This window comes from Pongo abelii, chromosome X, assembly GCF_028885655.2.
Source record: "Pongo abelii isolate AG06213 chromosome X, NHGRI_mPonAbe1-v2.0_pri, whole genome shotgun sequence".
In the NCBI taxonomy this organism is placed as follows: domain Eukaryota; kingdom Metazoa; phylum Chordata; class Mammalia; order Primates; family Hominidae; genus Pongo; species Pongo abelii.
In genome coordinates, this window is record NC_072008.2 from 78260946 (window position 1) to 78271304 (window position 10359).

General features: G+C 42.0%; 1 non-coding gene across 1 annotated transcript; it reads right to left on the reverse strand.

Moving 5' to 3' along the window:
- Window positions 1-3252: 3252 nt before the first annotated feature.
- Window positions 3253-3359, reverse strand: LOC112131106 (U6 spliceosomal RNA). Its single transcript, XR_002913254.1, has one exon. It is a non-coding gene; the product is annotated as a U6 spliceosomal RNA (small nuclear RNA).
- Between the last annotated feature and the right edge of the window lie 7000 nt (window positions 3360-10359).

Genomic DNA, 10359 nt, shown 5'->3' on the forward strand with positions numbered 1-10359 from the left:
CCCCATTGTTTGTTTGTGTCAGGTTTGTCAAACATCAGATGGTTGTAGATGTGTGGTGTTCTTTCTGAGGCCTCTGATCTGTTCCATTGGTCTATATATCTGTTTTAGTGTGAGGACCATGCTGTTTTGGTTACTGTAGCCTTGTAGTATTGTTTGAAGTCAGGTAGAAAGATGCCTCCAGCTTGTTCTTTTGCTTAGGATTGTCTTGGCTATGCAGGCTATTTTTGGTTCCATATGGAATTTAAAGGAGTTTTTTCTAATTCTGTGAAGAAAGCCCATGGTAGCTTGATGGGGATAGCACTGAATCTATAAATTACTTTGGGAATTATGGCCATTTTCATGATATTGATTCTTCCTATTCATGAGCATGGGATGTTTTTCCATTTGTTTGTGTCATCCCTTATTTCCTTGAGCAATGCTTTTACACTGTTGGTAGGAGTGTAAATTAGTTCAACCTTTGTGGAAGACAGTGTGGCAATTCCTCCAGGATCTAGAGCCAGAAATACCATCTGACCCAGCAATCCCATTACTGGGTATATATCCAAAGGAATATAAATCATTCTACTCTAAAGACACATGTACACATATGTTTATTGCAGCACTGTTCACAATAGCAAAGACTTGAAACCAACCCAAATGCCCATCAAAGATCTACTGGATAAAGAAAACATGGCACATATACATCATGGAATACTACGCAGCCATAAAAAAGAATAAGTTCATGTCCTTTGCAGGGATATGGATGAAGGTGGATACCATCATTCTCAGAAAACTAACACAGGAACAGAAAACCAAACACCACATGTTCTCACTCATAAGTGGGAGTTGAACAATGAGAACACATGGACACAGAGAGGGGAACATCACACACCAGGGCCTGTTGGGGAGTGGGGGGCTAGGAGAGAAATAGCATTAGGACAAATATTTAATGTAGATTATGGGTTGATGGGTGTAGCAAACCACCTTGGACCTGTATACCTATGTAACAAACCTGCACATTCTGCACATGTATTCCAGAACTTAAAGTGTAATTACAAAAATAAATAAAAATAAAAAAGACCACATTTTGGGTGCAGTGTACACTGCTCAGGTGACAGCTGCGCCAAAATCTCAGAGATCACCACTAAAGAACTTATCCATGTAACAAAAGCCCACCTGTTTTCCCAAAACTATTATTTTTTTTAAAAAAAAGAAAGAAAATTTAGAAAAGACCTAAGCCAAGGTTTTCCTGAGGATGTGGAAATTTCCCCTGTGGAGTTCAGTGACAGCTTCTGAAGCCTCACGCCAATTTCAGTACTGAGAGAGATACTAGAGGAATAGGACCTTAATGCTGAATTTTCTGAATTGGTTATATATTTTCTTGGATTGACTGTTTTCAGTGATAAAGAGGGCAATAGTCCATGGCATGATGTGCCAATAGAGATATGTAAAGTATTGCTATGGGAAACTCTTAATCAAATATTAACAAAAGGCAAAGTGATTAACTACTACATGTTTGATACCTTAGAAAATCTTTTTGAAAGTAATGAGTACAATAAGATTGGCTTGTTGCTCCTTGATTACCAGGACAAAGTAGGGAAAGAAAATGAAGAAAATGATGCGTTGGGGGCTTCAAATTTTCACCTCAAGCCTTGAACAAATAATGTGAGACTTCCATGTCTTCCCTGAAAGAAATCCTTATATCTTGTAGCAAAAAGGATGAAATTTCTGAAAACCAGCACCAGGGTCTGACCCTATGAGAGGATAAATAACAGTGCAAATTGAATTCTCTATCTCAGAAGGTATTTTCTGTTGAAATAAAAACCCTTACTGGGAAAAAAAATTGAATCAGGAAATTTGAGATGGGGACAAAGGGAAAATCTCAATTGTGCTGGAGACTTTGAATGTTTAAATTAGGAAGAGTTTTCTTACCAGCAAAAAGCATCATCTCCAACCTCGTCTGAGTAGGTAATCCTGCTTGGCTTAAGAATAGAAGACGTCCCCTGAGGTAGCTGCTTTGCTGCTTTGTAAGATATTGCCGAGTCTTCTTCTCAGGACCTATCTTTACAATTTCTCTTTGCTTCTATACCTATAACTAAATTCAGGTCCCAGTAAGCCCCAAAGGATGAGGTACAAAGTGTGACCCATGAAAAGATAAGCTACATAATCAGAGAACTTCATATTTTCTCTAATTTGTACAGAAAACAAGGCAAAAGACAAGAAAAAAATAAATGTCCTTAAATTTTTCCATGGCTCTAGTAATATCAGAAAAGGAATAAAAGTAATCATTTGTGTTAGACTGTAATAAGTCAAGGATGCATATTGTAATCCTTGGAGTAATCAAGAAAAAACAGTAGAAAAGTATTAATAAAGAGAATTATTTTCAACTTTCATTTTTAATTCTGGGGTACATGTGCAGGTTTATTCATGGATATATGAGATGATTCTGTGATTTGGGATATAGATCTTGTCACCCAATTACTAAGCATAGTACCCAATGGGTATTCTCTCAGAACTTGCTTGTCTTTGAAGAATTTTAAGTCTCCTTTGCTAAAGAAGCTTAGTTTGATGGGAAATAAAATCTTCATTGAAAATTCTTTTCTTTAAGGATGCTGAAAATAGGCCCCAATCTTTTCTGTCTTGAAAAGTTTCTACTAAGCATTCTACTGCTGGCTTGAAGAAGTTTCCTTTGTACATGGCCTGAAGCTTCTCTCCAGCCTCCTATAAGATTTTTTAATTTCACATTGACTTTCTTGAGTATGATGACTATGTGCCTTGGTGACAGTTGTCTTGTATAGTATCTAGCAGGGATTCTCTGTATTTCTTGAATTTGCATGTACACTGCTCTAGTGAGACTAGATAAATTTTTATGGACTACGTCCTCAATGATATTTTTCAGGGTGCTCATTCTCTCATCTGTCTCAGGAATATTAATGTGTTGTAGGTTTGATCTCTTTACAAAACCCAATATTTGTCAGAGGTTTTGTTCAATTTTTAAATTCTTTTATCTTTATTTGTGTCTGACTGACTTGATTCAAAGAACTGGTCTTCTAGTTCTGAGCTTCTTTCCTCAGCTTGGTCTATTCTTCTGATAATCCTTCCAATTATATTACAAAATTCTCAGTAAATTTTTTAGTCATTTCAGTCTAGGTAAGAACCATTGCTGGGGAGCTACTGGGCTTCTTTGGAGGTAAGGCACTACTCTGACTACTCTGGTTTTTTGAGTTGCTAGAGTTTTTGCATTGATTCTGTTTTTATGAAAATGTAAGATTTTTTAACATGTAATGCTTCACAAATCTACCTGTCATCCTTGCATAGGGACCATGCTCATTTTCTCTGTATTCTTCCAATTTTAGTATATGTGCTGCTGTAGTGAGCACCTTGTACTGATTTTTTTCTCATCTGCAAAGACTCATGTTTCTTTAACTGTGTTGTAAGTTGAGTGTAGTCAGTTTACTTTCTTTTATAATGTTTTCAGAGGGCCAAGACTCTGTACAGGATGTTTATTTGTGGCTGGATTGTTGTCCTTTGTTTGATAGGGTGTGTGTTGGTAGAACTTGCATATCTTCAAAGACAAGCAAGTGCTGAGAGAATTTTATGCAACTATACCAGCCTTACAAAAAATCCTTACATGAAATCAAAAGAATGACAACTGCTACCTACAATAGTTAAGAGTAATGGCCAGAAGATAGGCTCTTAGCCAGGCAGCTTTTTTGTATTGCCTCACACTGGTAGCCATGCTTTTTAGTTGTGGGAGAGAGAAAGGTGACTCCTTCACTATGTCCACTCCTGGGCCTTGGGGGAGCCCTCTCCAATCACTGACATCATGTCTGTGTTTCCTTTGTTAGGTGTTCTGTGCCATGGGGCATTGTCAGGCAGAGGTTGCAGCAGAGAGATAGGTCACACTATTTTCAGATGGGCCCTGTGGTAGGAGAAACACCCTGCTCATGTACCAGCCCATGAATCTGTGTGTTTCATTCCTCTCAGTGCTCTGACAGTGGGGGCCCTTCTCCTGCTTGAATGCTGACCACAGATATCATCTTGGCACTCCTAAGCTGTGTACCACAGCCCTGGGGCACGATTACTTTGTACTCTGGACCTTCATAGTCATGCTCTGGCTGAGTTGTGAAATCCAAAGTGCTGCCAGGCCACAGGGAAATTATTCAGTTGGAGCAAAGCTCTCAGGCTGGGCAGCAGAGGCTGTGCTGTGCCCATGCTCCTTTAGAATAGACAGCTAGGAAACCTGGGAGTGTCTGGAGGGCCTGCAGAACAGACATGCCCTGTTCCCACGATGATGATGGCCCTGCTTTTTCCTAGCCCAGCAGTCACTTGGGGTTAGAGCAACTTGGAGGATGATGGGTGCCCTAGGGGACAGGCACCTATGGTTGTGCCCTGCTACAGTTGCCCTGTGCACAAAAGCCCATGGGCTCTGTACTGGCTGAAGCTCTGCCTCTGCTTACTCTCTTGTCAGATCCTTCTGCCAGTTCAAATATCCAGGGTTCCCCTGTAACTGGGATCCCAGAGGTTAATATTTACACAAAAAGCACCTTCTAAAGAACCAAGAGTCAGATGAACAATCACAGTACCTGGCTTTAACTTCATATCACTGAGAGAGCCACTGAAGACGGTAGAAAACAGTTTTGAACTGCTGACATCACTTTTTCCCCATCTCCTGGCAGTGGCCATGTTGTATGGACTGAGAATTTATGCACTTAGGGTTGGGGGTGGGGGGTGGTGGGGTGGGGAAGAGCACTGCAATTGTGAGATTTTACATTGGAACTTCGTGCTTCCAACACTAAGCAGAACTCAGTTGAGCCCCAGGCAGCGAGCATTTAGACCAGCCCTAATCAGAGGAGAATCACACATACCAGTGGTCGGAACTTGAGTTTTGGCAAGTCTCACCTTCACAAGCTAAAGTGCTCTGGGTTCTAAATAAACTTGAAAGGCTTAGCCATAAGATCTGCAATTCCTACACAAGTCCCAGTGCTGTTCTGGGCTCAGAGCCAGTCGATGTGGGTGACATGTGACATAGTGAGGCATTAACAGGGGTGGCTAGGGGAGTGTTTCTACCACCCCTCTCCTAGCATGATACAGCACAGTTTGCAGCTCCAGAAGAGACCTCTTCCTTCTGCTTGAGGAGAGGAGAGAGAAAAGTAAAAAGGACTTTGTCTTGCAATTTGGATACAAGCTTAGCCACGGCAGAATAGGCAACTGGGCAGAATCATAAGGCCCCCAATGCAGACCCTAGCTCCCAGAAAACATTCCTAGACACACCCTGGGACAGAGGGGAACCCATTGCCTCTAAAAGAAGGACCAAGTCCTTGGAGAATTCATTGTATGCTAAATAAAGAGCGCTTGGGCCCTGAAAAATCAGTAGTGGTAACCAGGTAGTACATGCTGTGGGCCTCAGGTGAGATTCTGAGACTTGCTGGCTTGAAGTGTACATTAACAAGGAGAGAATTCTTCTGCTTGAGAAAAGAGGAAAGGATTAAAAATGAATTTGTTTTGCAGCTTTATGTATAAGCTCAGCTAGAGTGGGAAAGAGCACCTAAAGGGATCTTGGGGTCCCCCACTCAAGGGCTTCAGCCTTGGATGGTATTTCTGGACCTGCTCTGGGCCAGAGAGGAGCCCACTACCTTGAAGGATGAGTCCCAGACCTGGTAGCATTCATGACAAGATGACTGCCAAGTTGTTGGGCCTTAAGTAAACATCAGTGATACCCTGGGTGTAATCTTCATGAGCCCGTGGTGGTGGTGGACAAAGGGAGAGATTCCTCTGCCTGGAGAAAGGGGAGGGAAGAAAGGGAAGAGAAAGATATTGTCTTGTGATTTTGGTGCCAACTAAGCCACAGTAGAATAGAGGACCAGGTGGCTTTCTAAAGTTGCCAATTCCAGGCCCTGGCCCCCAGAAAGCATATCTGGATCCACCTGGGGTTCAGGAAACTAGCCACCCTGAGAAGAATAACATAACACTGGCTGGCTTGATCACCTGTTAATTGTAGAGCCCTACAGCCTTAAGCAATCATAGGTGGTAGCCAGGTAGTGGCTACAGCAGGCTTTGAGCAAAACCCAGTGCTGTGCTGGCTTCAGGCCAGCCACACTGCAGTTGTAGTAGTGGTGGCCACAGTGGTGATTGTGTTACTTTTTCCTCGGCTTCAGGCAGCTCAGCACAGAGAGAGAGAGACTCCAATTTTATGAAAGAACATCAGGAAAAAAAAGTCTCTGCTCGATAAACCAGAGAATATTTCTGGATCTTATCCATGACCACAAGGTGGTACCTAAGAGTCTGAAAGAACCAAAGCACTACTGGGCTTAGGGTCCCCTCTAAGGAAGATATGGAAATGACCAAAACATAGATCACAATACCCAAGTCCCTTCAAATACCTGACAAGTTTTCCCAAGAAGGATGGGTACAAACAGGCCAGACTTTGAAAGCTGCAATAAGTACTTAACTCATTAATGCCCAGAAACCAACAAACATCCACAAGCACCAAGATCATCCAGGAAAACATGAATTCACCAAGCAAATTAAATAAGACATGAAGGGCCAGTCTTGGAGAGAAAGAGACCTTTCCAGATAGAGAATTCAAAATAGCTGTTATAGAAAACGCAAAGAAATTCAAGATAACACACAAAAAAGAAATTCATAATCTCATTAGATTAATTTAACAAAGAAATGAAAATAATTAAAAAGAATCAAGTAGAAATCTTGGAGGTAAAAATGCAACTAACATACCAAAGAACGCATCAGAGTCTCTTAATGGCCGAATTGGTCAAGCAGAAAAAAGAATTTATAGCTTAAAAAGACAGGCTATGGGTTACTAGCAAGTTGGCCAAGTAGGAACAGCTCCAGTCTGCAGCTCCTAGTGAGATCAATGCAGAAGGTGGGTGATTTTTGCGATTCCAACTGAGGTACCTTGTTCATCTCATTGGGACCAATTGGATAGTGGGTGCAGCCCATGGAGTGCCAGCCAAAGCAGGGTGGGGTGTCACCTCAACCGGGAAGCTCAAGCGGTCAGAGAATTTTCTGCCCCACTCAAGGGAAGCCATGAGGGACTGAGCCTGAAGAACTATGGCACAGATACTCTTCTTGTCCTATGGTTTTCACAACCCACAAACGAGGAGATTCCCTCCAGTGCCTACCCAGCCAGGGCCCTGGGTTTTAAGCACAAAAGTGGGCAACCATTTGGGCAGACACCAAACTAGCTGCAGGAGTTATTTTTTTTCCATACCCAAGTGGTGCCTGGAACTCCAGCGAGACAGAACCGTTCACTCCCCTGGAAAGGGGTGCTGAAGCCAGGGAGCCAAGTGGTCTGGCTTGGCGGGTTTCACCTCCACGGAACCCAGCAAACTAAGATCCACTGGCTTGAAAGTCTCACTGCCAGCACAGCAGCAGTCTGAGATTAACCTGGGATGCTCCAGCTTGGTGGGGGGAGGGGCGTCCGCCATTGCTGAGGCTTGAGCAGCTGGTTTTACACTCACAGTGTAAACAAAGCCGCTGGGAATTTCAAACTGAGCAGAGCCTACTGCAGCTCAGGGAGGCTGCTGTGGCCAGACTGCCAGATTTCCCTTCTCTGGGCAGGCCATCTCTGAAAAAAAGGCAGCAGTTCCAGTCAGGGACTTATAGATAAAACTCCCATCTCCCTTAGACAGAGCACCTGGGGAAAAAGGCAGCTTTGGGTGGAGCTTCAGCAGACTTAAACGTCCCTGCCTGAAGGCTCTGAAGAGAGCGGCGGACCTCCCAGCACAGCATTCATCAAACTCTGCTAAGGGTCAGACTGCCTCCTCAAGTGGGTCCCTGACCACCGTGTCTCCTGACTGGGAGACACCTCCCAGTAGGGGCCGACAGAGACCTCATACAGGAGAGCTCTGACTGTCATCTGGCAGGGGCCCCTCTGAGAGGAAGCTTCCAGAGGAAAGATCAAGCAGCAATCTTTGCTGTTCTGCACCCTCTGCTGGTGATACCCAGGCAAACAGAGTCAGGAGTAGACCTCCAGAAAACCCAAGCAGACTGGAAGCAGAGGGGCCTGAGTGTCAGAAGGGAAACAAACAAACAGAAAGGAATAGCACGTACACTCAAAGACCCCATCTGAAGGTCACCAACATCAAAGACAAAAGGTAGATAAATCCACAAAGATGGGGAGAAACCAGCACAAAAAGGCTGAAAATTTTGAAAGCCAGAACATCTCTTCTCCTCCAAAGGATCACAACTCCTCAGCAACAAGGGAACAAAATTGGATGGAGAATGAGTTTGACGAATTGACAGAAGTAGACTTCAGAAGGTGGGTAATAACAAACTCCTCTGAGCTAAAGGAGCGTGTTCTAACCCAATGCAAGGAAGCTAAGAACCTTGAAAAAATGTTAGAAAAATTGCTAATTAAAGTAACCAGTGTAAAGAAGAACATAAATGACCTGATGGAGTTGAAAAACACGCATGAGAACTTCGTGAAGCATTCTCAAGTTTCAACAGCTGAATCAATCGAGTGGAGGAAAGGATATCAGTGATTGAAAATCAACCTAATGAAATCAAGAGAGAAGACAAGATTAGGGAAAAAAGAATAAGAAGGAATGAACAAAGCCTACAAGAAATATGGGATTATGTGAAAAGACCAAATCTACATTTGATTGGTGTGCCTGAAAGTGATGAGAAGAATGGAACCAAGTTGGAAAACACTCTTCAGGATATTATCCAGGAGAACTTCCCCAACCTAGCAAGACGGCCAACATTCAAATTCAGGAAATACAGAGAACACCACTAAGATACTCCTGGAGAAGAGCAACCCCAAATTTTCATCAATAATAGACATAAATGTCAGATTCACCAAGGTTCAAATGAAGAAAAAAATTTTAAGGGCAGCCAGAGAGAAAGGTGGGGTTACCCACAAAGGGAAGCCCATCAGACTAACAGCAGATCTCTCTGCAGAAAGCCTAAAAGCCAGAAGAGAGTGGGGGCCAATATTCAACATTTTTAAGAAAATAATTTTCAACCCAGAATTTTATGGCCAGCCAAACTAAACTTCATAAGCAAAGGAGAAATAAAATCCTTTACAGACAAGGAAATGCTGAGAGATTTTGTCCCTACCAGGCCTGCATTACAAGAGCTCCTGGATGAAGCACTAAACATGGAAAGGAACAACCAGTACCAGCGACTGCAAAAACATACCAAATTGTAAAGACCATCGAGGCTAGGAAGAAACTGCATCAACTAATGAGAAAAATAACCAGCTAACATCATAATGACAGGATCAAATTCACACATAACAATATAAACCTTAAAAGTAAATGGGCAAAATGCGCCAATTAAAAGACACAGACTGGCAAATTAGACAGAGTCAAGACACATCAGTGTGCTGTATTCAGGAGACCGATCTCATGTGCAAAGACACACATAGGCTCAAAATAAAGGAATGGAGGAATATTTATGAAGCAAATGGAAAGCAAAAAAAAAAAAAAAAAAAGCAGGAGTTGCAATCCTAATCTCTGATAAAACAGACTTTAAACCAACAAAGATCAAAAGAGACAAAGAAGTGCATTACATAATGATAAAGGGATCAATGCAACAAGAAGAGCTAATTATCCTAAATATATATGTGCCCAATACAGGAAAACCCAGATTCCTAAAGCAAGTTCTTAGAGACTTACAAAGAGACTTAGACTCCCACATAATAATAGTGGGAGACTTTAACAACCCACGGTCAACATCAGAGAGATCAATGAGACAGAAAATTAATAAGGGTATTCAGGACTTGAAGTCACATCTGGGCCAAGAGGGCCTAGTAGACATCTACAGAACTCTCCACCCCAAATCAACAGAATATACATTCTTCTCAGCATCTCATCACATTTATTCTAGAACTGACCACATAATTGGAAGTAAAATACTCCTTGGCAAATGCCAAAGAACTGAAATAATAACAAACAGTCTCTCAGACCACAGTGCAATCAAATTAGAACTCAGGATTAAGAAACTAACTCAAAACCGTTCAACTACATGGAAACTGAACAACTTGCTCCTAAAAGACTACTGCATATATAACAAAATGAAGGCAGAAATAAAGATGCTCTTTGAAACCAATGAGAACGAAGACACAACTTACCAGAGTCTCTGAGACACATTTAAAGCAGTGTGTAGAGGGAAATTTATAGCACTAAATGCCCACAAGAGAAAGCAGGGAATATCGAAAATTACCATGCTAACACAAATATTAAAAGAACTATAGAAGCAACAGCAAACAAATTCAAAATCTAGCAGAAGACAAGGAATAACTAAGATCAGAGCAGAACTGAAAAAGATAGAGACATGAAAAACTTTTCAAAACATCAATTAATCCAGAAGCTGGTTTTTTGAAAAGATCAACAAAATAGATAGACCACTAGCCAG